The sequence below is a fragment of the Oncorhynchus mykiss genome, chromosome 5, assembly GCF_057628025.1.
Source record: "Oncorhynchus mykiss isolate SJ-2025 chromosome 5, ASM5762802v1, whole genome shotgun sequence".
In the NCBI taxonomy this organism is placed as follows: Eukaryota; Metazoa; Chordata; class Actinopteri; order Salmoniformes; family Salmonidae; genus Oncorhynchus; species Oncorhynchus mykiss.
Genome location: NC_143026.1, coordinates 63,216,833 through 63,239,302, shown reverse-complemented (window position 1 = coordinate 63,239,302; position 22,470 = coordinate 63,216,833). Strand labels below are relative to the sequence as shown.

Below are 22,470 nucleotides of genomic sequence, written 5' to 3'. Positions count from 1 at the left end.
AGTAAGGAACAGAATTGTTTTCGATGGAAAGCTGTGTCCTGGTCTGGAAACAAAATAGACAGATTTTCTTGCATATGACCACAAATTGATATCAGTGTAATTTACCCTGAAGCTGGCAGTGAGTGAATCCAGGTGAAAGCTATTATCCTTTTTGATATCACTTGTTAAATCCACTTCAAACAGTGTGGATAAAGGGGAGGTTAAAGAAGGATTTTTACACCTTCAGACAATTGAGCCATGGATTGTGTATGTGTGCCATTCAGAGGGTGTTACGTTCCCCAGTTTCTGTGTTGGTGTGGGCTTGTATGTGTGTGCGTATTTCAGGAAATGGAATTCTGGATTCCTCAAGCAGCTGATTGGTCGGCCCCATCGATGATTGGAGCTCTGAACCCTCCCTCTCGTCAGGGGAAACAGCTGTCTTCAATTACCAACTCCGTCTACAGCTGGATAAAAGCCAGTGTTCCTTTGTCAGGAGGAGGGAGTGTCTGATATCCTGTGTTAGTTATTGGTCAGTGAAAGTTTTGTTGAAAGTGTTTTGTAGCTGCTGTTTCTGAGGTATGTGTATGCCAATAGGACTTAGTGTTTTTGATTATTGAAATGGTTTACTTTAATTTAAAAACTGTTTTATTTGTTCTGGGGGGGAATCACCTTGAGTGTTTAGGCAAGAGGCTTGCGGGTATACATAACCTGTAGTATTTACTGTCTATGTACACTAGGTAAGACCTGGGTGGACCACCCCATGTATTTTGGTTAGTGCACCAGGAGGTGATAAGATTAGGGAATGAGTTGGTGTGCAGGTAAGGTAGGAGAGAGGACTCTTTATCTTATACTTTTTTTGCTTTGGTTCCGTCCAGCCCCTTTTCCCCACCTTACCGTGTTAAGGAATAATAAAATCCCTGTAAACTGTATTTTTCTCTGCCCCTCGTCTTTTCGTCCGACCACATACCTTTTTCGCTCCACGGGGAGTTGAGTTGTAGCAGGGTGTTGCGTTCCCTCCGCCAAGAGACAAGACAAAAAAATGTAAGTGCTTTTGAACGGGGTATGGTAGTAGATGCCAGGCACACCGGTGTGTGTCAAGAACTACAACCCTGCTGGGATTTTCATGCTCAACAGTTTCCTGTGTGTATCAAGAATGGTCCACCAGCCAACTTGACACAACTGTGGGAGAAATTAGAGTCAAAATGGGCCAGTATCCCTGTGGAAGGCTTTTGACAACTGGAGTCCATGCCCTGACAAATTGAGCCTGTTCTGAGGGCAAACTAGGTGGCGCAACTAAATATTAGGAAGGTATATTCAACTCAATGTTTAGTATACGCGGTGTTAATAAATATATACACAATTACTGTGCGAGGCACTTCATTTTGATCCATAATGAGTCCATTGTGTGGTGTTTTAAATAGCAGTTTTGATAAAGATTACAAAGGTTTGTACAGATGCCAGTCTGTTTGTCATGAACATGGGACATTTTTGCAGGGAAGGAAATCACTTTTCTGTGAGCACGTATTCACATGAGGAGCACGTATCCTGCACTCAAAAGTTGCCGTCTAGAACCAAAAAGGGTTTCTTGGCTGTCCACAGAACCATTTGAAGAACACTTCTATTGGGAAGGCCAAAAAACTATTTTGATTCTATCAGTGCACTAAAAACTAAACACACAAATAAAAATACCCTGGCTGGGCAGAATGGGATAACGTCCCCTAAAGAACCAGGGCCTCTCCTCTATTCTGTAATTATAAACATGACAGTGTCATTTTATCTGTGAAACCACAATACACTGTGGCTATTATGCCAACATCTCATGGCTTAAAAAACAGCTACATGGTTGTATAATGTGTCAATTCAACTTGAAAATGATACAACACACAACCCCCCCACACACACACACACACAAAAAAAACACTTTACTTTGAAACAGATGAAGTACATGTGGTGTTAGTAATTGATAACTGACAGTAGAGAGAATGATCTGTTTCCTTACAATGTAATTTTGTAATTAGATTATTCTTTAATTCCTCTGGTTAATTCATTATTCCATGTTTATATTCATACAGTTTTAAAGGGATCCTGCAAAAAACATGTTGCTTTATTATACATGTACAGAGATCAGTCATGTGAGCATGTGTTGCTAATTCAACCAATCAGAGGCAGGTGTACAAAGAAAATGGAGGCTCAAAATTAGCACTTATTATCCAAACAGAAATACACAGGAAACATGGCATGACCCATATCTAAGGCAACAACATGTGGCAATTGGAAACTGTTAATTCACTTTTCTGAGATATACATATTTGTATTTGAGGAGCATTATGACATACATTTAGATGTGATGCATTTCCTACTCATAAACTTCATGAATATACATTTTGAAAATATTTAATAGTATATTTTTCAGTCAAAATTAAAGGAATTTTCTGTACCTGAGCATTTAGCCTCCTTTTCCCTCCAATAGTCTGAATATAGCATACATGATTCCTTTTAATACTCTGAATATCGCATACATGATTCCTTTTAATACTCTGAATATAGCATACACGATTCCTTTTAATACTCTGAATATAGCATACATGATTCATTTTAATACTCTGAATATAGCATACATGATTCCTTTTAATACTCTGAATATAGCATACATGATTCCTTTTAATACTCTGAATATAGCATACATGATTCATTTTAATACTCTGAATATAGCATACATGATTCCTTTTAATACTCTGAATATAGCATACATGATTCATTTTAATACTCTGAATATAGCATACATGATTCCTTTTAATACTCTGAATATAGCATACATGATTCCTTTTAATACTCTGAATATAGCATACATGATTCATTTTAATACTCTGAATATCGCATACATGATTCATTTTAATACTCTGAATATCGCATACATGATTCATTTTAATACTCTGAATATAGCATACATGATTCATTTTAATACTCTGAATATAGCATACATGATTCATTTTAATACTCTGAATATAGCATACATGATTCATTTTAATACTCTGAATATAGCATACATGATTCCTTTTAATACTCTGAATATAGCATACATGATTAATTTTAATACTCTGAATATAGCATACATGATTCCTTTTAATACTCTGAATATAGCATACATGATTCATTTTAATACTCTGAATATAGCATACATGATTCCTTTTAATACTCTGAATATAGCATACATGATTCCTTTTAATACTCTGAATATAGCATACATGATTCATTTTAATACTCTGAATATAGCATACATGATTCATTTTAATACTCTGAATATAGCATACATGATTCCTTTTAATACTCTGAATATAGCATACATGATTCCTTTTAATACTCTGAATATCGCATACATGATTCCAATAAAAAAGAGGAATTGCCGTTCATGTTGAATAATATTTAATCTAATCATTGATAGGATCTTGTAAAAAAGACTTATGTTAAAGGAAATTGTTAAATAAAGTTCCCTGTGTTATTCTTTTGACTCTTTTATTTGCTGTAACTGGTAATGAATGACATAGGCATGCATTGTATACTGCTCTGTCATTGTAAAGGTCCTTTGTGTCAGTAATGTTTGGGGTTGTTAGGCACCACACTTTGCCTACAAAACAAACTACCACTACCAACTGACCAACAGTGCCTCAATTAAAGGACAATGGCCGACCTCTATCCCTTTGATTAGAGTCTATAGGACTCTACTTTTACTTTCCTACAGGGAGGGACTGATTGCTGTCATAGAATGTCATTCTTGTGTCAGTAGCAGCTATAGGATCAGTGCATATGATACACCATAGTAAATGGGAAAATAATGGGGAAATTAATTCAAATAGAATACAACATTTGGTTGAGGAGATTTCGTTCACAGGGGTTGTCTGGTCGCACATTTTGCGGTCCAGGTAGGTGAAATTCATAGAAAAAAATAGAGAATTATGGAATTTAGATTTTTCCACATTAGGGAGATATGACTCACAATAAATGTTAAAACAACTCAAACATACAGCAATTGTAATCCAGGGACAGACATCAATGTTGGGTCTTTGTGGTATAAGTAATTTGCAGACTTTGCATGGCAAAAACCTCTGGAGTGTTTAGTGTAACTGTGGCGTCACTGAAATGTACCGTTCATCTGAATATAACATATGAAATACATTTAAGCCATTTACTGGTCTAACGCTCTTAACTGCTAGGCAACCTGCCATCCCTTACAATAAACAAATAGGCCTAAAGGTTTTCTAGAACCACAGTCAAAATATCTTGAATATACTTCAATAAAATAGTCGACTCCCCTTAAAGTTTGCCAACATCCACTTTATCACTAGATGGAAAATAAAACCTGTTGCCAAGAGACCTCAGAACTATAGTGGAGAGTGTTGACCTAGGGTTGAGTTTTAATTCCCTCACCATGTGACGCGATACAGCAAATGCCAAAACAGTGCAGAAAGTATTCAGACCCTTTGACTATTTCCACATTTTGTTACGTTACAGCCTTATTCTAAAATTGATTAAATGGTATTAGGTGCAGAGCCCCTACACACAATACCCCATAATGACAAAGCAAAAACAGTTTTTTAGAAAAGTTTGCAAATTGAATAGAAATTTATAAAACGGTATTCAGACCCTTTCCTCAGTACTTTGTTGACGCATCTTTGGCAGCGATTACAGCCTTGAGTCTTCTTGGGTATGGCACTACAAAATTGGCACACCTGTATTTGGGGAGTTTCTCCCATTCTTCTCTGCAGATCCCTTCAAGCTCTGTCAGGTTGGATAAGGATCGTCGATGCACAGAAATGTTCAGGTCTCTCCAGAGATGTTAGATCAGGTTCAAGTCTGGGCTCTGGCTGAGCCACTCAAAGACATTCAGAGACTTGTCCCAAAGGCACTCCTGTGTTGTCTTGGCTGTGTGCTTAGGGTTGATGTCCTGTTGGAAGGTGAACATTTGCCCAGTCTGAGATCCTGAGCGTTCTGGAGCAAGTGTTCATCAAGGATCTCTCTGTACTTTGCTCCATTCATCTTTCCCTCAATCATGACTAGTCTCCTAGTCCCTGCCGCTGAAAAACATCCCCACAGCATGATGCTGCCACCACCATGCTTCACCGTAAGGATTGTGCCAGGTTGTGCCTAAACGATATCATAACCACCATAGATAAAAGACAGTACTGTGCAGCCATCTTCATCGACCTGGCCAAGGCTTTTGACTCTGTCAAACACCGTATTCTTATCGGCAGACTCAGCAGCCTTGGTTTCTCTAATGACTGCCTTGCCTGGTTCACTAACTACTTCTCAGATAGAGTTCAGTGTGTCAACTCAGAGGGCCTGTTGTCTGGACCACTGGCAGTCTCTATGGGGGTGCCACAGGGTTCAAATCTCGGGCCGACTCCTTTTTCTGTATATATCAATGATGTCGCTCTTGCTGCGGGTGATTCCTTGATCCACCTCTACGCAGACGACACTTTTCTGTATACATCTGGCCCTTCTTTGGACACTGTTTTAACAAACCTCCAAACTAGCTTCAACACCATACAACACTCCTTCCGTGGCATCCAACTGCTCTTATGTGCTAGTTAAACGAAATGCATTCTCTTCAACCGATCGCTGGCGCACCCGCCTGCCCGACTAGCATCACTGCTCTGGACGGTTCTGACTTAGAATATGTAGACAACTATAAATACCTAGGTGTCTAGCTAGACTGTAAACTCTCCTTCCAGACTCACATTAAGCATCTCCAATACAAAGTTAAGTCTAGAATCGGCTTCCTATTTCACAACAAAGCATCCTTCACTCATGCTGCCAAACATACCCTCGTAAAACGGATTATCCTACCGATCCTTGACTTGGGCAATGTCATTTACAAAATAGCCTCCAACACTCTACTCAGTAAATTGGATTCAGTCTATCACAGTGCCATCCCATTTTGTCACCAAAGCCCCATATACTACCCACCACTGCGACCTGTATGCTCTCGTTGGCTGGTCCTCGCTACATATTCGTCGCCAAACCCACTGGCTCCAGGTCATCTATAAGTCTTTGCTAGGTAAAGCTCTGCCTTATCTCAGCTCACTGGTCACCATAGCAACACCCACCCGTAGCACGTGCTCCAGAAGGTATATTTCACTGGTCATCCCCAAAGCCAACACCTCCTTTGGCCCCCTTTCCTTCCAGTTCTCTGCTGCCAATGACTGGAACCAATTGCAAAAATCACTGAAGTTGGACACATATCTCCCTCACTAACTTTAAGCGTCAGCTGTCAGAGCAGCTCAGTCAGATAGCTGCAGCTGTACACAGCCCATCTGTAAATAGCCCATCCAACCAACTACCTACCTCATCCCCATATTTGTTTTTATTTTTCTGCATAACAGTATTTCTACTTGCACATCCTCATCTGCACACATATCACTCCAGTGTTAATTTCTAAATTGTAATTACTTCACCACTATTGGCCTATTTATTGCCTTACGTCCTTACTTAATTTGCACACACTGTATACAGATTTTTCTATTGTGTTATTGACTGTACAGTACGTTTGTTTATCCCATTGGTAACTGTGTTGTTTTTGTCGCACTGCTTTGCTTTATCTTGGCCAGGTCGCAGTTGTAAATGAGAACTTGTTCTCAGCTGGCCTCCCTGGTTAAATGAAGGTGAAATAAAAAATAAAAAAGGTTTCCGTCAGACTTGGCATCCAGAGAATCTTGTTTCTCCTGGTCTGAGAGTCCTTTTGGTGCCTTTTGGCAAACTCCAAGCGTGCTGTTATGTGCCTTTTACTGAGGAGTGACTTCCGTCTGGCCACTCTAACATAAAGTCTGATTGGTGGAGTGCTACAGAGATGGTTGTCCTTCTGGAATGTTCTCCCATCTCCACAGAGGAACTCTGGAGCTCTGTCAGAGTGGCCGTCAGTTCACACAATTCTGTCTCAGAGCTCTATGGACAATTCCTTTGACCTCACGGCTTGGTTTTTGCTCTGACATGCACTGTCAACTGTGGGAACTTATTTAGACAAGTGTGTGCCTTTCCAAATCATGTCCAATCAACTGAATTTACCAAGTTGTAGAAACAAGGATGATCAGTGGAAACAGGATGGACCTGAGCTCAATTTCGAGTCTCATTTCAAAAGGTCTGAATTCTTGCGTAAATAAGGTATTTCTTCTTTTTCGTTTTTATACATTTGCAAAACATTCTAAAAACCTGTTTTCACTTTGTCATTATGGGGTATTGTGTGTAGATTGACGAGGAAAAACATTTATTTGACCTATTTTAGAATAAGGCTGTAACGTAAAACAATTTGGAAAAAGGCAAGAGGTCTAAATACTTTCCGAGTGTTTTTCACGTTTGGCCTGATGACCCCTTTTTGGCTCTCAGGACAGCGACATTGAGAAGCCTGGCCAAACTCCCAATGGTAGTCTGGACAGAGGATAGGGTGAGGTCTGCCCAGTTTGTGTGTGTTTCCACCCAGGGAGGGGGTCACTCCTATAATCTCCAGAGCAGTGTTTAAGAAAGTGTCTTGTACGGTTGGGTTTATCCCTGGTGAGTGAGGGAATCTGTCCAGCTCAATAAGCATGTATATCAGGCCATCTCACAGCTCACTGGACTCTCCCTGGGTGGGCTCTGGTCAATACCACCACTGCTGACTGGCCGGGCAGAATGGGATAATCTCCTCCTTTCTTTCAGGCCAGGGCCCAGGGCCTCCCCTCCTGGCTTGGCCCTAATTTCAGGTCATTACCAGTCAGGGCGAGGCAGGGGCTAGGCGGGTAGCCCAGTGCAGGGAACAGAGAGCCCATTTCAGCCAGAGCACTGAAGCGCACTGGGGGTTTTGGGGCATCGCATGAACCGGCTGTTGTGGGAAAACAATAGAAGGCGTGATCACCAAAAAACAAGGCCTGTGTGTGGCTCCTTCTTCCGCTCCAGCAGCTTCCTTCCACACCCCCTTTGCTCTCATACACAGGGACCTAATTGGCACCAAAGACGTAGGCCACTTGGTTTAACTTTCTCCTTTCTGGTCCTTCAGGATAACTCTGAGATGATCTGAATAGCTGTTGCAAATGTTGGACCTCCTGTGTGAAATTACCCATGTTCATATTGTATACAGATGTAGGATCTTAATTTGATCACTCTTTTGTTGATGAGAATTTTCCTGCACTGCTTCTAAAGTTTGTAGTTTCCACTTTGATTTGACCTAACATTACACGTATCAACCCCTACAAAAATGTTGTGTTCAATTATAATCCACATAATAATTTCCTGTTGCTGCAGCATTATTTTCTTGCTGTAGCAAACTGTCTCAAATTAAAATCCAACATCGGTACCTACAATATGCAGTGTATGGTCAATTTCATTTGATTAATTTAAATGGAAAAACTAAAATAAAACTACTGAGGCAGCTTTTCTTTTTTCAATTACGTTCACTTTATTTTTATTTTTTTACCACAAGACACTGAAAACATGCAGCAGTCTTTAATTTTTTACATAAAAAATAGTTATTACGATCAATGATATGAAAATTGTAGGTAAGAGAATGAAGCTGCAGTGCAAACACATACAAAGACTTCAGCAAATCAAGGATTTTACATTTAAAAGCTTTACTCTGAAATAGAAACGGGCAAAGGATCCCTTGGGATCTCAACCAATATCCCCCTAAAATTGGTTTCAAAATCTTTCATTAAGACCTAATGAAACTATTCAAAAAAATGTATTACTTTTCAACCACCACTTATAAATGTACCTTTCCCTTGTTAAGACTCCTACTTACCTGACCACACAAACACTTGGTGATAATCAGTAGATTGGAGAACTGAATCCTCTTGACTGTGGTGGGGTATTTCTATTGACCTTTATTACAGTGAACGGCTTTAATTCTCTGTGTGTCTGGTTTGGTCTGCACGGGACATGATGCGTGATGCTTCCACTGCATCTCCATAGTAACCTCAGCATCTGAGAAGACACAAGACAATATAAAAGGCTGATTAGGACAATGAAAGGATCTACAAGGTCTGACAGGTTAAAGATGAGGAAGCACTATCTGACCTTAGATCATGTACACGCGTGCAGTGTCAGCCTAGCCCTAGATGGCGCTGTCTTGTGTGGTGTATCTCTGTCTCCTTCCCTCCCCAGCCACGCTTTGTTGTTGTTTACTACCGGTTGGGGGGGATGTGTGTTTATTTGCCGTCTGTATCAGCGTTGAGGGTGACCCCTGAGCTTGCAGACAGTCAGGGGTCAGAGTAGGGCCTGTCTGGGCAAACCGGCTGACCCCCAGCGCCTGCAGCCTATAGGGGGAGGGCCACCCCAACCCCCCCCCCCCCCCCAGACCAATATTACCTCTGGGAATAGGATCCAGACACAAACACAAACACAATGACCCAAATCCCTGCTCCCAAACACACACACACACTCGTCTTAGACATTGGTCCCTGCATGGTCATAAACTGATGTCACGATAGCTTACGATAGCTGATGTAACACATAGGAGGATGGAGGGAGGATGCTGAGTCTGGGACAGTCATCTAATTATCATTCAGCTCTATGACGAGACTGCATGTGGGGGTTCTATTTGGGCTCTTAACCTTTGGTAGAAATTATCTGATGTAACGCTGATGTAACACCATTGAAACATACTGCCAGATATCTAGTTTCAGTATAAAAATAGTTTTTCAGTATAATGACAACAAGAGAGCAGAGGACCAAACAGATACAGGACATCATATCACAAACTCACCAGACCCTTTATAAAATGACCAAATAACCAATACGTTCCCCGTAACGAGTAAATGGTCAAGGCACTTACACGGAACTGAGCTGAGCTCAACCCAAAATAGTCCTATGGTGTTAATACCACAAAACCTCCTTTTATTAGCAGAACATCTGTGGGGGTCTGGAGAGGAGAAGAGGCTCTGTCGGTGATTAAAGCCCAACCAGGAGATCCTAGATCCCAGACAGACGTCAACAATAACCTAGCTGGTCTGGTCTGGTGGAGCAGAAGGCCTGGCTGATTTATCAGGGTATTATACAGTGGAGGCTATAGAGGAGACACTGGGGGTGGGGAGGAAGGGGAGATAGGGGGCAGGGGTGACATGGGAGGAAATATGTGGCAGGGGAGGCAGGGGTGTGGGGGTAGGGGAGAGAGGGAGAAGGAAGAGACAGGGGGGCAGGGGAGGGAGGAGAGGCAGTGTGGGGGAGTTGGAGGGACCAGCTTGGGAGACAGCCGGTGTGGCGCACCCCAACCTGCTGACTGCACGGAGACACCAGCCTAATTTATGCATAGTTTGGCTGAGGGGTGGAGGGTGTCTAGGACCCCCTCAATAGCCCTGGGTGGTGGCTGAGGCTGAGGGTGCATCTATGGAGCTAGAGGGGGTTGGGGTGGAGGTGTATTTTGGGGGGAGATGGGAGAGGGAGAAGGAGAGGGGGGGGGGCTTGCTCGGCTCTATGCTCAATGCAGCCTGTCTATCTGATGTTCCATTAAGGTTTGGGACAGGCCAGGGCTGAAGAGCTGGATGGGGGGGCTTGCTGGGCTCCATGCTCAGTGCAGCCTGTCTGTCTGATGTCCCATTAAGGTTTGGGACAGGCCGGGGTTGAGGGGCTGGAGGGGGGAACGTATTGTTCAACCCCCCCGTTAGACTGCTGCTCAGCTCTGCCCCATTAGAACAGAAGGCCTGTCTGCTCTGTTGCATACTAATTCTGCATCCCCACAACAGCCATGAATACAAGCTAGTTGCGAGGCTCGCGTGAGAAGAAGGGTGCATTGAGAAAAAGGCAGCCGGCTCAGTGAAAAAGGCTCTGCAGATGGAGAGAGTGGCATATGCTGGATGTGTGTGAGTGCAGCTGGGCTGTTGGCCTTGGGCCTGTGGTGTGAGCCTGGTTGTTGCAGAGTGGACGAGGGCTAGATGATGGTTGAGTGTGGTGATGTGGTCAGACAGTTTAACGACTGTTCTCAGCCATGGACATGCCACACAGATAGGGCTGACATATTGCTCCAGATGTACGCACAGCATATGACATGTGAAATGTCCACGTAAGTGTGATACATGGTGGGATGCCTCTGAAAGAGAATGTATGGTCCTACAACAACAAAAAAACAAAACTGAAAATGAGACTGGAAAATACTCTGATATACTCTACAGTACACCAATACTATATACACTATATATGCAAAAGTATGTGGACACCACTTCAAATGAGTGGATTCTGATATTTCAGACATACCAATTGCTGACAAGTGTATAAGATTTTCAACGTGGCACTGTCATAGGATGCCACATTTCCAACAAGTCAGTTGGTCAAATTTCTGCCCTGCTATAGCTGTCCCGAGCCAACTGTAAGTGCTGTTATTGTGAAGTGGAAACGTCTAGGAGCAACAACGGCTCAGCCGCGAAGTGGTAGGTCACACAAGCTCACAGAACGGGACGGCCGAGTGCTGAAGCGTGTAACGTGTAAAAATCGTCTGTCCTCGGTTGCAACACTCACTACCAAGTTCCAAACTGCCTATGGAAGCAACGTCAGCACAATAACTGTTAATCGGGAGCATCATGAAATGGGTTTCCATGGCCGAGCAGTCACACACAAGCCTTCGATCACCATGCTCAATGCCAAGCATTGGCTGGAGTGGTGTAAAGTTCGCCGCCATTGGACTCTGGAGCAGTGGAAATGTGTTCTCTGGAGAGATGAATCACGCTTCAGCACCTGGCAGTCCGACGGCTACCTGCCCGAATGCATAGTGGCAAGTGTAAAGTTTGGTGGAGGAGAAATAATGGCCTGGGGCTGTTTTTCATGGTTCAGGTTGGTTCCAGTGAAGGGAAATCTTAACGCTACAGCAAACAATGACGTTCTAGACGATTCTATGCTTCCAAATTTGTGGCAGCAGTTTGGGTAAGGCCCTTTCCTGTTTCAGCATGACAATGCCCCCGTTCGTTCACAAAGCGAGGTCCATACAGAAATGTTTGTCGAGATCGGTGTGGAAGAACTTGACTGGCCTGCACAGAGCCCTGACCTGAACCCTATCGAACACCTTTGGGATGAATTGGAATACCGACTGCGAGCCAGGCCTAATCCCCCAACATCAGTGTCAATCTCACTTATGCTCTTGTGACTGAATGGAAGAAAGTCCCAGCAGAAATGTTCCAACATCTAGTGAAAAGCCTTTCCAGAAGAGTGGAGGCTGTTATAGCAGCAAAGGGGGGACAAACTCCATATTAATGACCATGACTTTGGAATGAGATGTTCGACGAGCAGGTGTCCACATACTTTTAGTCATGTAGTTTAAGTTGTCTCATTTCAAAATGTTGATTGGTAAATGTATTCAATCCCTCAAGTATCAACATTCAATTTAGATCAAATCTTACTTTTTTTTTCATGCATATCAATATTTTCATTGTTAAAACTGTTGTAGCAGCAGAAAGGGCTGTTGTCTGATGACATCATCATGGTAACTACCAGCAGTGGGTTTAGAGGAGCAACATAAAGCCTTTCACTGAGGCTATTCTGAGGCTGCTCCTGGGCTGTGGGAGCTTTGTCTCTGGTCCGGGTAGGCCACAGAGGGCCTGAGAGGAGAGAGGAAATATAGAGAGAGTGAACAAGAGAGTGAAGCAAGACGGGTAGAGAGAGAGTTTGGGCAGGCCTGACTGACAGAAACCTGGTGAAACCTGGAGTAGTGTGTCCGTCCAGTCCGTCCCAACAAAGACGTAAGCCCTCATTAAAAATACATGTCATTGGATCACACTTCGCATGAATCGTGTGATTTTCCCTCCGCCATAAGGGACCATGACTGAGTGGTGAATGGGGGCCAGGGAGAGCTGGGCCAATAGAGCCCCATGCTGAGTCCCCATGGGAACCAGCTCCTCACCGAGGGGGGCTCATTTAACCATTGTTCCTCTCTTAACACAGCTTTTTAAAATGCCTCTTTATGGACTCAGCAAAGCAAACTTCAGCGCATGTCCCTGCAGCCATAGGGAGAAAGTGTCAGAAGGAGAGTGAGGGGGACAGAGGAAAGAGGCAAAAGAGGAGCGTGAAAAAAAGAAAGTAAAGTTGTAAGCGAGAAAGTTAAAAAGAAAGTATAAAATATGTTAAGATTATTCTCTTAACCCCGATCAAAAACAAACTACTCTCAGTGGACTGCCTCATAGTACAACTAGGATTTCCATTTTTCCCGCATCTACCTATTGAACATAATACAAATCATTTCAAATCCCCCAGCAGCCACATCGTATAGTACTGGTTCTTAGGTCACGTGACCTTCATTTTTAATATATTTTATGCAGGGCTCCCTTGTGATAGAGACCTTGGTCTCAATGGGACTCCCTGTGAAAATAAAGGTAACCAAAATATATACAACAATGATCCTCTGATTACCTTGGGGATGAGGTTTACAGTATCTGTGATATCAAACCCAAGACATTCGCCAAGCAGCAGTCACAGTGACTGTCTGTGATACAGTCAGCACTGGCTCATGTCCTCTCAGGACTGTGGAACTCCTACAGTACAGCAGACACTATAGGAACACCAGCGTCAACCTGCAGTATTTCATCCTTCAGTGGAAACAACAGACCTGTCTCCTATACAATACGGCTGCTGAACGGAGTCTTAGTCAGTCTCACAGGGCAGCCAGGATAACAGTGAAATGAATAACAATGAACTGGCTCACAGTGAAGTTCACAACGGTAGAGATGATGGGGAGAACAGCAAGCATAGCAGAGAGGGAAAGTGTATGTGTACTGTATGTGAGATGTGTTGATGCACTCAGGAATATCTCAATATGAATACCAAACTGCACTCTAGAGAGGAGCCCCCACAAACATGTAAATGCTCACGCCTCCCTCCTCTCCCTCTCCCCGTCTCCCTACGCTCGCCGAGTGAGGACCCCCTGATTTTATCTGTAGCTGTCTGCTGTGTGCCTGATGAAAAAGCAGAGTGACACAGGGTTGCTACGCCAAAGGCCCATTTGCAAATCACAGTCCAATATAAACATAGTGTTTAACAGGGGTTTCTATGCCTTTTTGGCAGGGGTCCACCTCATAGCCGCTAGCATTAACAGCAATCTAACACAAGCCCAGCCAGTTTTAGCCTAGTGTGGAAACACCTTCCTCCCAGCCTCAGCCTGGTCCATGCAGCCAGCCGAGCTGATGGTCTTTGGGCAACACATTAATCTGAATACATTTACATAGAGATTGTGCTACGTTGGCAGAGGCTGGCCACTGCTGAGAATGCACCATCCAAGTCCTCGTGCAAAAAATCACAATGATTGAAATAGAAAAAAAAGGAGGTGAGGTGAGGATGCAGGCTTTATATTGCAGGGAGGAAGACGAGGCAGTTGCTGGGGATTGTCAAATAAGCCGGGCTCCCAATGTGCCCATGTTCCCTCTTCGCTAATGACATCAGTGGCAGATGGGGGAGACTGGGGCACAGGCAAGCACAGCTCAGACACACGATAGCACAGAGACACAGACTGAACAAAGACACTTTTACTGCCTGCGAGGATGACACCAGCTGGGCACTCTGCAGCAAAATATACTGAGAGACAACATTGGACAAGGAACACGCATCAATGTGAACACACATGTACCCACAGACACAATCAGATCTTCATCAGCATACAGCATAAGCCCTGAAGAACTCACACACTATCCATCACCTAAAAGTTATAAATATATATACACTGCTCAAAAAAATAGGGAACACTAAAATAACACATCCTAGATCTGAATGAATAAAATATTCTTATTAAATACTTTTTTCTTTACATAGTTGAATGTGCTGACAACAAAATCACACAAAAATTATCAATGGAAATCAAATTTATCAACCCATGGGGGTCTGGATTTGGAGTCAGAATCAAAATTAAAGTGGAAAACCACACTACAGGCTGATCCAACTTTGATGTGATGTCCTTAAAACAAGTCAAAATTAGGTTCAGTAGTGTTTGTGGCCTCCACGTGCCTGTATGACCTCCCTACAACGCCTGGACATGCTCCTGATGAGGTGGCAGATGGTCTCCTGAGGGATCTCCTCCCAGACCTGGACTAAAGCATCCGCCAACTCCTGGACAGTGTGGTGCAACGTGGCGTTGGTGGATGGAGCGAGATATGATGTCCCAGATGTGTTCAATTGGATTCAGGTCTGGGGAATGGGCGGGCCAGTCCATAGCATCAATGCTTTCCTCTTGCAGGAACTGCTGACACACTCCAGCCACATGAGGTCTAGCATTGTCTTGCATTAGGAGGAACCCAGGGCCAACCGCACCAGCATATGGTCTCACTAGGGGTCTGAGGATCTCATCTCGGTACCTAATGGCAGTCAGGCTACCTCTGGCGAGCACATGGAGGGCTGTGCGGCCCCCCAAAGAAATGCCACCCCACACCATGACTGACCCACCGCCAAACCGGTCATGCTGGAGGATGTTGCATGCAGCAGAACGTTCTCCACGGCGTCTCCAGACTCTGTCACGTCTGTCACATGTGAATTTGCCAATCTTGGTGTTCTCTGGCAAATGCCAAACGTCCTGCACGGTGTTGGGCTGTAAAGCACAACCCCCACCTGTGGATGTCAGGCCCTCATACCACCCTCATGGAGTCTGTTTCTGACCGTTTGAGCAGACACATGCACATTTGTGGCCTGCTGGAGGTCATTTTGCAGGGCTCTGGCAGTGCTCCTCCTGCTCCTCCTTGCACAAAGGAGGTAGCGGTCCTGCTGCTGTGTTGTTGCCCTCCTACGGCCTCCTCCACGTCTCCTGATGTACTGTCCTGTCTCCTGGTGGCGCCTCCATGCTCTGGACACTACGCTGACAGAGACAGCAAACCTTCTTGCCACAGCTCGCATTGATGTGCCATCATGGATGAGCTGCAATACCTGAGCCACTTGTGTGGGTTGTAGACTCCGTCTCATGCTACCACTAGAGTGAAAGCACGGCCAGCATTCAAAAGTGACCAAAACATCAGCCAGGAAGCATAGGAACTGAGAAGTGGTCTGTGGTCACCACCTGCAGAACTACTCCTTTATTGGGGGTGTGTTGCTAATTGCCTATAATTTCCACCTGTTGTCTATTCCATTTGCACAACAGCATGTGAAATGTATTGTCAATCAGTGTTGCTTCCTAAGTGGACAGTTTGATTTCATAGATGTGTGATTGACTTGGAATTACATTGTGTTGTTTAAGTGTTCACTTAATTTTTTTGAGCAGTGTATATATATATATATATATATATATATATATATATATATATATATATATACATATATACACACACATGCACACACATCTGACGAGACACAACTGCTTTATCTCTCGCATCGTTGATAAACAAATATAGGCAGCCATCTAGCTTTGCCAGCCAAAAATGGCTGCTACCTCAAGAATAACAACAAGAAGCAGCAGCAGCAACTTCATGTTAGCTGATATGACTGAATATACATCTTTGTGACCTGGACCAATGCAATACAAGAGAGGCCTATAGGAGGTTGGTGGGAGTAGCTATAGGAGGACAGGCTCATTGTAATGGCTGGAATGGAATAAATGGAACGGAGTCCAACGTGGTTTCCATGCCATTCCATAGAGTCCATTCCAGCTATTACAACGAGCCTGTCCTCCAATAGCTCCTCCCACCAGCCTCCACTGGAGTAAATGGAAAAAACTAGTAGCATATTACCAACGTATCATGACGTCAAACAACAATTTCTTGTGATGTAGTAATCTTATGTTCAAATCTACTTCATTCCAAGTTATACATATTTTCCCCAGCAGTTAAAAGGGTAAGTATGTTTGTAGAATGGATTAAATATACTTGGCAAGGAAAATAAGTCTCGATTAGAATCAGCAAATTGGACACTGAACTTTACCCAACTCACCTCAGAACATCAACGTAAAGCAATATTATTCACTAATCGCTCTGCTAAGCATTTACCATACAAGAAAACATGCAAACAAGAAACGGGTTGCATCTTCTGTTTTGGTATACAGCACAACTTGCCATGCTGGATAAGAAGGACTTGAGAGAGAGAGAGGGGGAACGAGGAGAGAGTGGGGAGAGGAAGGGTTCAGCAGGGACGAAGCTCAATGTGTGAGACTGTGTGTGTGTCAACCCCAGCTGAGCAGACATTTTGTTGACATGCTGATAGGGATTTAAGCAGTGGGAGGGTGGGTGGGGGAGGGTGGGTGGCAGACCAAGGTGAGAGAATGACGGGAGAAAGGAAGCGTTGCATGGTGGGGGGGGGACCGGTTAGGGGGCGAGAGAGAGGGGCTGACAAACGTGCCGTTACTAAGCTTGATTTCAGCGTGAGTTGAGACGATTAGGGCCGGGGAGAGGAGGAAAGGATAGGGGAGGAGAGGAGGGGGGGAGAGGATGGGGGAGGAGAGGAGGGGGTACGGTTCCTCCAGAGGAAAGAACAGGGGGACAGGTCTATTGATGAAGTGATGGGCGAGAAGTGGCTCTCTTTCAGTCCGGCTAATAAAGCAGAAGCCTATGTGAATAATGGTATCTACCACAGGGTGGCTAGGCGCTCGTGTCTTCAGTTCCCCGTCAACCACTTTCTCTGACAAACATCTCATGAGATAAAGTCCCTCCTCTTAAAGGGATATAATTGTTTATACTGCTGCAGGGTAGTGATACTATACTGTGTGTATGCACGGTGCTGCACACCTCGTGCACCATTATGCAATGATAGGGTATCTGAACATTTCTAATAAATGCTATTTATTATTTAACCCTTTCTCAGTGATTTACTGCTTCAAATGTCATTTCTCAAATTTCAAAGTGACATTAAACGCAGATTGTCTTACCAACATGGCATAATACAGTAAGTATGTGGTCATTAAGGATCATTACAAAAAAAGAAAAGGTCCCCAAAATAGATCCATACTGAATCAAAATGATTTTCACAATACCACCTATTTTCAGATTCAATTATCATATGCTAACCAACATCAGTGTGTGTCTGCTAATGCAGTGATACCGACTAAAACAGCCGCATCCTAATCTGTAGACAACCTCAGTTTGATTGTGGACCAGCCACGTACACCGAGACGGCAAGCCAAAAGGGACATGCTCTGTCTCTGTCTCTACCAGACTGGGGGAGGTGGAGGTCTGGGGGAGGGGGTCCCCGGGAGGCAATAAGTAGCAGCTTATAAAATAAGCAAACACATTTGATGCAGCACCCAAACAGGCCAGTCTGCATAGCAGACGACATCCCTCCTCTGACCTTGACCCTTAGGGTCTTTCTTCACCTGCTCCTGAATGGAAGTCAGTGCAGCTGGGCAGTCTAGCCATTTGCCTGACTGGATTTACCATCCCCATTTTCACCCCGTTCCCACGCTTGGTTACCATCCCCCTTTTTGGGGTTGCTCCGAGACTAAATTGTCAAATATAATATTGATGTGGCGCATTGTGACTGGCTGTCAGTAGGCTGAGTGTCTTGGTGACCACCATCTCTGCTGCCTCCGAGAGTTTGGAGGTGTGGTGGCTCTATACGTTTCAGCGAAATCATCAAACAGGTTCTTTCTATTTACCAGCAAAAAACAAATCCTTTCTTTCACACTATTCTTCCCCTTGGCTTTAGGTTTCACCCTCCCATCACACCACCAGAAGTACCAGAAGTACCAGTTATTTCAGCTCATTCTCTTTCTCCACAACGCACTCCTCTCAACGTCCCCCTTTCTTCGAAAGAGTATAGAGAGGGAAGTCTGTGGATACTGTTTGTTGAGTTGAGCTTTGTGTGTTCCACGGATGCTGGCTAGTGTTTCGAGGTGGCCCTTTCCTGCAGTCAAATGACCTAGTGGCCTCATGGGTGGAATGTTATTCATATTTTTAATAATTTCATCATTTTTTTTTTTTTTTTTTTTTTTTTTTTTTTTTTTTTACCTTTATTTAACCAGGCAAGTCAGTTAAGAACAAATTATTATTTTCAATGACAGCCTGGGAACAGTGGGTTAACTGCCTGTTCAGGGGCAGAACGACAGATTTGTACCTTGTCAGCTCGGGGGTTTGAACTCACAACCTTCCGGTTACTAGTCCAACGCTCTAACCACTAGGCTACCCTGCCGCCCCATTAATAAACATTGTTTCAAAAAACCTGCCAAAAATCCATTGTTTCTATGTCAAACGGATTTGTTATACCTCAGTCTTCTGTAATGTATATAAAGTGTAATATTGGGATGAAAGCTCAACATTGAACACATTTCAACTCTATATCTGACATGGTACAGGTGTCTTCTTTCTTTTAAGAACGTAACCATGTGTGTGAGGTGTATACTTTTGTTTCAAAGCAGATTGGTTGAAGACTACCGAGAAACACTGTGTATGACCCTGATTTAACCCACTGCAGTAAATGGTTAAGCAACGTGTTGGGCTGTAAGGTGTGTTTGGTGCTGATCTGCGTGTGTTGGGCTGTAAGGTGTGTTTGGTGCTGATCTGCGTGTGTTGGGCTGTAAGGTGTGTTTGGTGCTGATCTGCGTGTGTTAAGCTGTGGTGTGTGTATGTTTGGTGCTGATCAGTGTGTGTTATGCTGTGGTGTGTGTATGTTTGGTGCTGATCGGTGTGTGTTAAGCTGTGGTGTGTGTATGTTTGGTGCTGATCAGTGTGTGTTAAGCTGTGGTGTGTGTATGTTTGGTGCTGATCAGTGTGTGTTGTGTTGCGGGGTTGAGAACACCGCCTCAGCCCCTCACATTTTCATTATGGTCCAAATCGCAGGCCTGTACTTGAGCTTGGCCTCTGCCAGCCAAGCCACCAGTTTAATCACACATAGAGCACTCCATTTTAATTTCCCTCTCATAACCCCCCCCCCACACACACACACACACACACATTCCACTCCCCACTGCTTCATAATTCTGCCCTCAGAGCTGTCTGTGTGGCTGAGTGTTTGGGCCCTTTGAAATGACATAATCAGTGACTTGGATAAATGCCTGCCTGTTTTCCCTCTGCTCCCTGTAATCAGAAGCCAGCCAGCTCTCCGTACTGGAGTGTTGAAGCAGTGCTGCGTTACTAAAGCAACTCTTGGAAGTTGTTCACTAGTTTCTCTGATGCCTGAGGAGTGATGTCTACAATGATACTGATTAAGAGACTGTTCTCACGGAAGTGCTCCCAGTCCTTCACTAATGGCTGAGGACCGGTCTCCACAATTACAAATGCGGGCCATTTTGTTTGAGGTTAATAAATGTGCCAGCTCAATGATACAATAGCTCCCTCAGGTACATGATCACAAAACACTCCAAAATATCAGATTATTATCATGAGGATACAGGCTTAGAAGAAACATACACTAGAACTAGAATTGTCAATTATATAGTAATAAAAATTAAGATATTCAGTAGGTCTCAAAAGGGGAAAATAAATCGCAAGTAGATCCTACATTTCATAGCAGCTTCTTAATAATATAATAATAATGATAATAAAATAAATGAAAATAACCTTGATAACTTACAAGTTCCAACCTATTGAATGTATGCTTTTATTTCTGCTTTAAAATAAAAAAAACAATTTAACTATCGCAAATCAGCACAGATGTGTCTTTCCAAATGCCTGGGATGAAAGCATGAACAAAAAAAATTCATCGAAAAATTTCGTCATTGATGTTTGAAAAGAACTATACACAGAATGTATGCAAATGAATTATTTTTCATTTGAATTAGAAAGTAGGGCAATGTACAAAAAAAAAAAAAATGCTAAGCAGGTCTAGGAGAATTGAACAACGGCTATAAATGCTTTCAGCAACTATTACTTCTGTGGGTGGAACACATTCAATCAATATCCAAGCAAATAAAAGCAACGGGTACTCACAGTGAGGGAAGCTTCATGAGACGAGGCTGCATTGACACAAATGAAGCATGTGCCCACTAACACCACCACCACTAGCCCTACCAGTGAAATGGTCTACAGTTCAAATCCTACACAATAACTCAAACTAGGAATACCATTCTAGAAGCATAGAAAGAGAATGACTCTGGTTCTGTGGCTAGAACGGTTTGTCCTATAGATATTGTATATGGTTTGTGTTTGAAGTGACAGTATGCTTCAATCAGCTACATGTCTTCATACTTCTTCTGCCTGATATGCTGATTGAAATGAATACATCCAATCACCACTATTTCTAGCTATTAAAAAAATAAATACATTTTTTACAAATGTATGGGTAGACATTTCTGTATTTAATGTATGCTTATTCTGGGAATTAGCAGCACCAAGATACAAAACTAGTATTATACCACCTCACTCAATTCATACCTTGATTAAATAAAACATCTACAGCTTGAGCTGCCAATCTCCTTTTGGGTTAGAATTACCATGCCATGCCTTGGTCATGGAAGAGGACAAAGCCAAATAAGAAGTGAAAGAGAGAGTGTGTGTGTGTGTGTGTGTGTGTGTGTGTGTGTGTGTGTGTGTGTGTGTGTGTGTGTGTGTGTGTGTGTGTGTGTGTGTGTGTGTCTGTGTGTCTGTGTGTGTGTGGTCTGCCCTCCTATCTGTAAGGATGGTAAGGAATGGAGGGGGTTAATGTCTGTATGTGTAATGATAGAGGTGTGTGCTCCTTCAACTTTGCCAACTAACGGTCTGCACACACACACACTGCATTGTTGAGAAGGAACCTGCAAGTAAGCATTTCGTTGGACGGTGTATACCATGTGTATCCCGTACACACAACTAATAAAACTTGAACCCCCCCCCCACCCACACAAACTGTATCCTCCCTCCCTCCTGTCTGTACCAGCTCCAGCTCTAGCAGGACGTACTGTACCCAGCCTCCTTCCTCCTTGTACTGCCTGCACCAGCTCCAGCTCTAGCAAGATGTACTGTACCCAGCCTCCGTCCCTCCTCTCTTTGTGCTGAATTATGCATAATTGCAGTGGTGTACTTACACACATGGCTATGGGCATCATTACCATAAAAGCTTTCTCTTTTGGGGGGCAGAGCTAGGGGGTACGGGTGTTTTTGTGTTTTCAAGTAAGAGCGTGAATGTCCAGATGCAATCCCAAATGGCAGTTGATTTGTGTGTGTGTGTGTGTGTTGAGAGGGGGTCTATGCCTTGGGGTTTGGTGGGCTTGCGTGTATGTCTGAATGTCATTTTTGTCTGGCGCTGCTGAAAACATATGGGCTCCCCAGCTGTTCTCAATATGCAAATGAGGGACCAGCACACACCCACTGACCCAGACACACTATTCTCTCTTTACTCCCCTGTTTAAGGACCTACTGTCCCCCAATCCTGACACCTCCCACCCCAAACAAATCCTACCCCCTCCTGTCAGACCCCCACCCCCATAGCCTGCTCGTCTCAGCTGCACAGAACACCATTAACCTGGCTGCCATTTTACCCACAAAGGAGATGGGATACAGTAGCCTGGGTGTCGGGCTAGCGTTTGAGCTTTCTAACCAGCCTGGGCAAAGCTAAGTTAACCACTAAGCGCTCTCCTCCCCACAGAGTCTGAGCTGATTAGACAGGCAGCTTGATTAAACCGATCTGATAAAGAGGGAGATAGGGGGATGAGACTGCATATAGCCTAGCGAGGCT

General features: G+C 43.7%; 2 long non-coding RNA genes across 8 annotated transcripts in view; both read right to left on the bottom strand.

Annotated features, from left to right (window-relative positions):
* Nucleotides 1-22,470, bottom strand: part of LOC149983543 (uncharacterized) — a 246,593-nt gene that overhangs the window by 41,711 nt on the left and 182,412 nt on the right. The gene's annotated exons all lie outside the window — the stretch shown is intronic.
* LOC149983544 (uncharacterized) overlaps nucleotides 8,377-22,470 on the bottom strand; it is a 53,183-nt gene continuing 39,089 nt past the window's right edge. For all 7 annotated transcript variants that reach the window (XR_016496217.1, XR_016496219.1, XR_016496221.1 and 4 more), the window contains one exon: nucleotides 8,377-8,925. This is a non-coding gene — a long non-coding RNA (uncharacterized LOC149983544). The remainder of the gene's footprint in view (nucleotides 8,926-22,470) is intronic.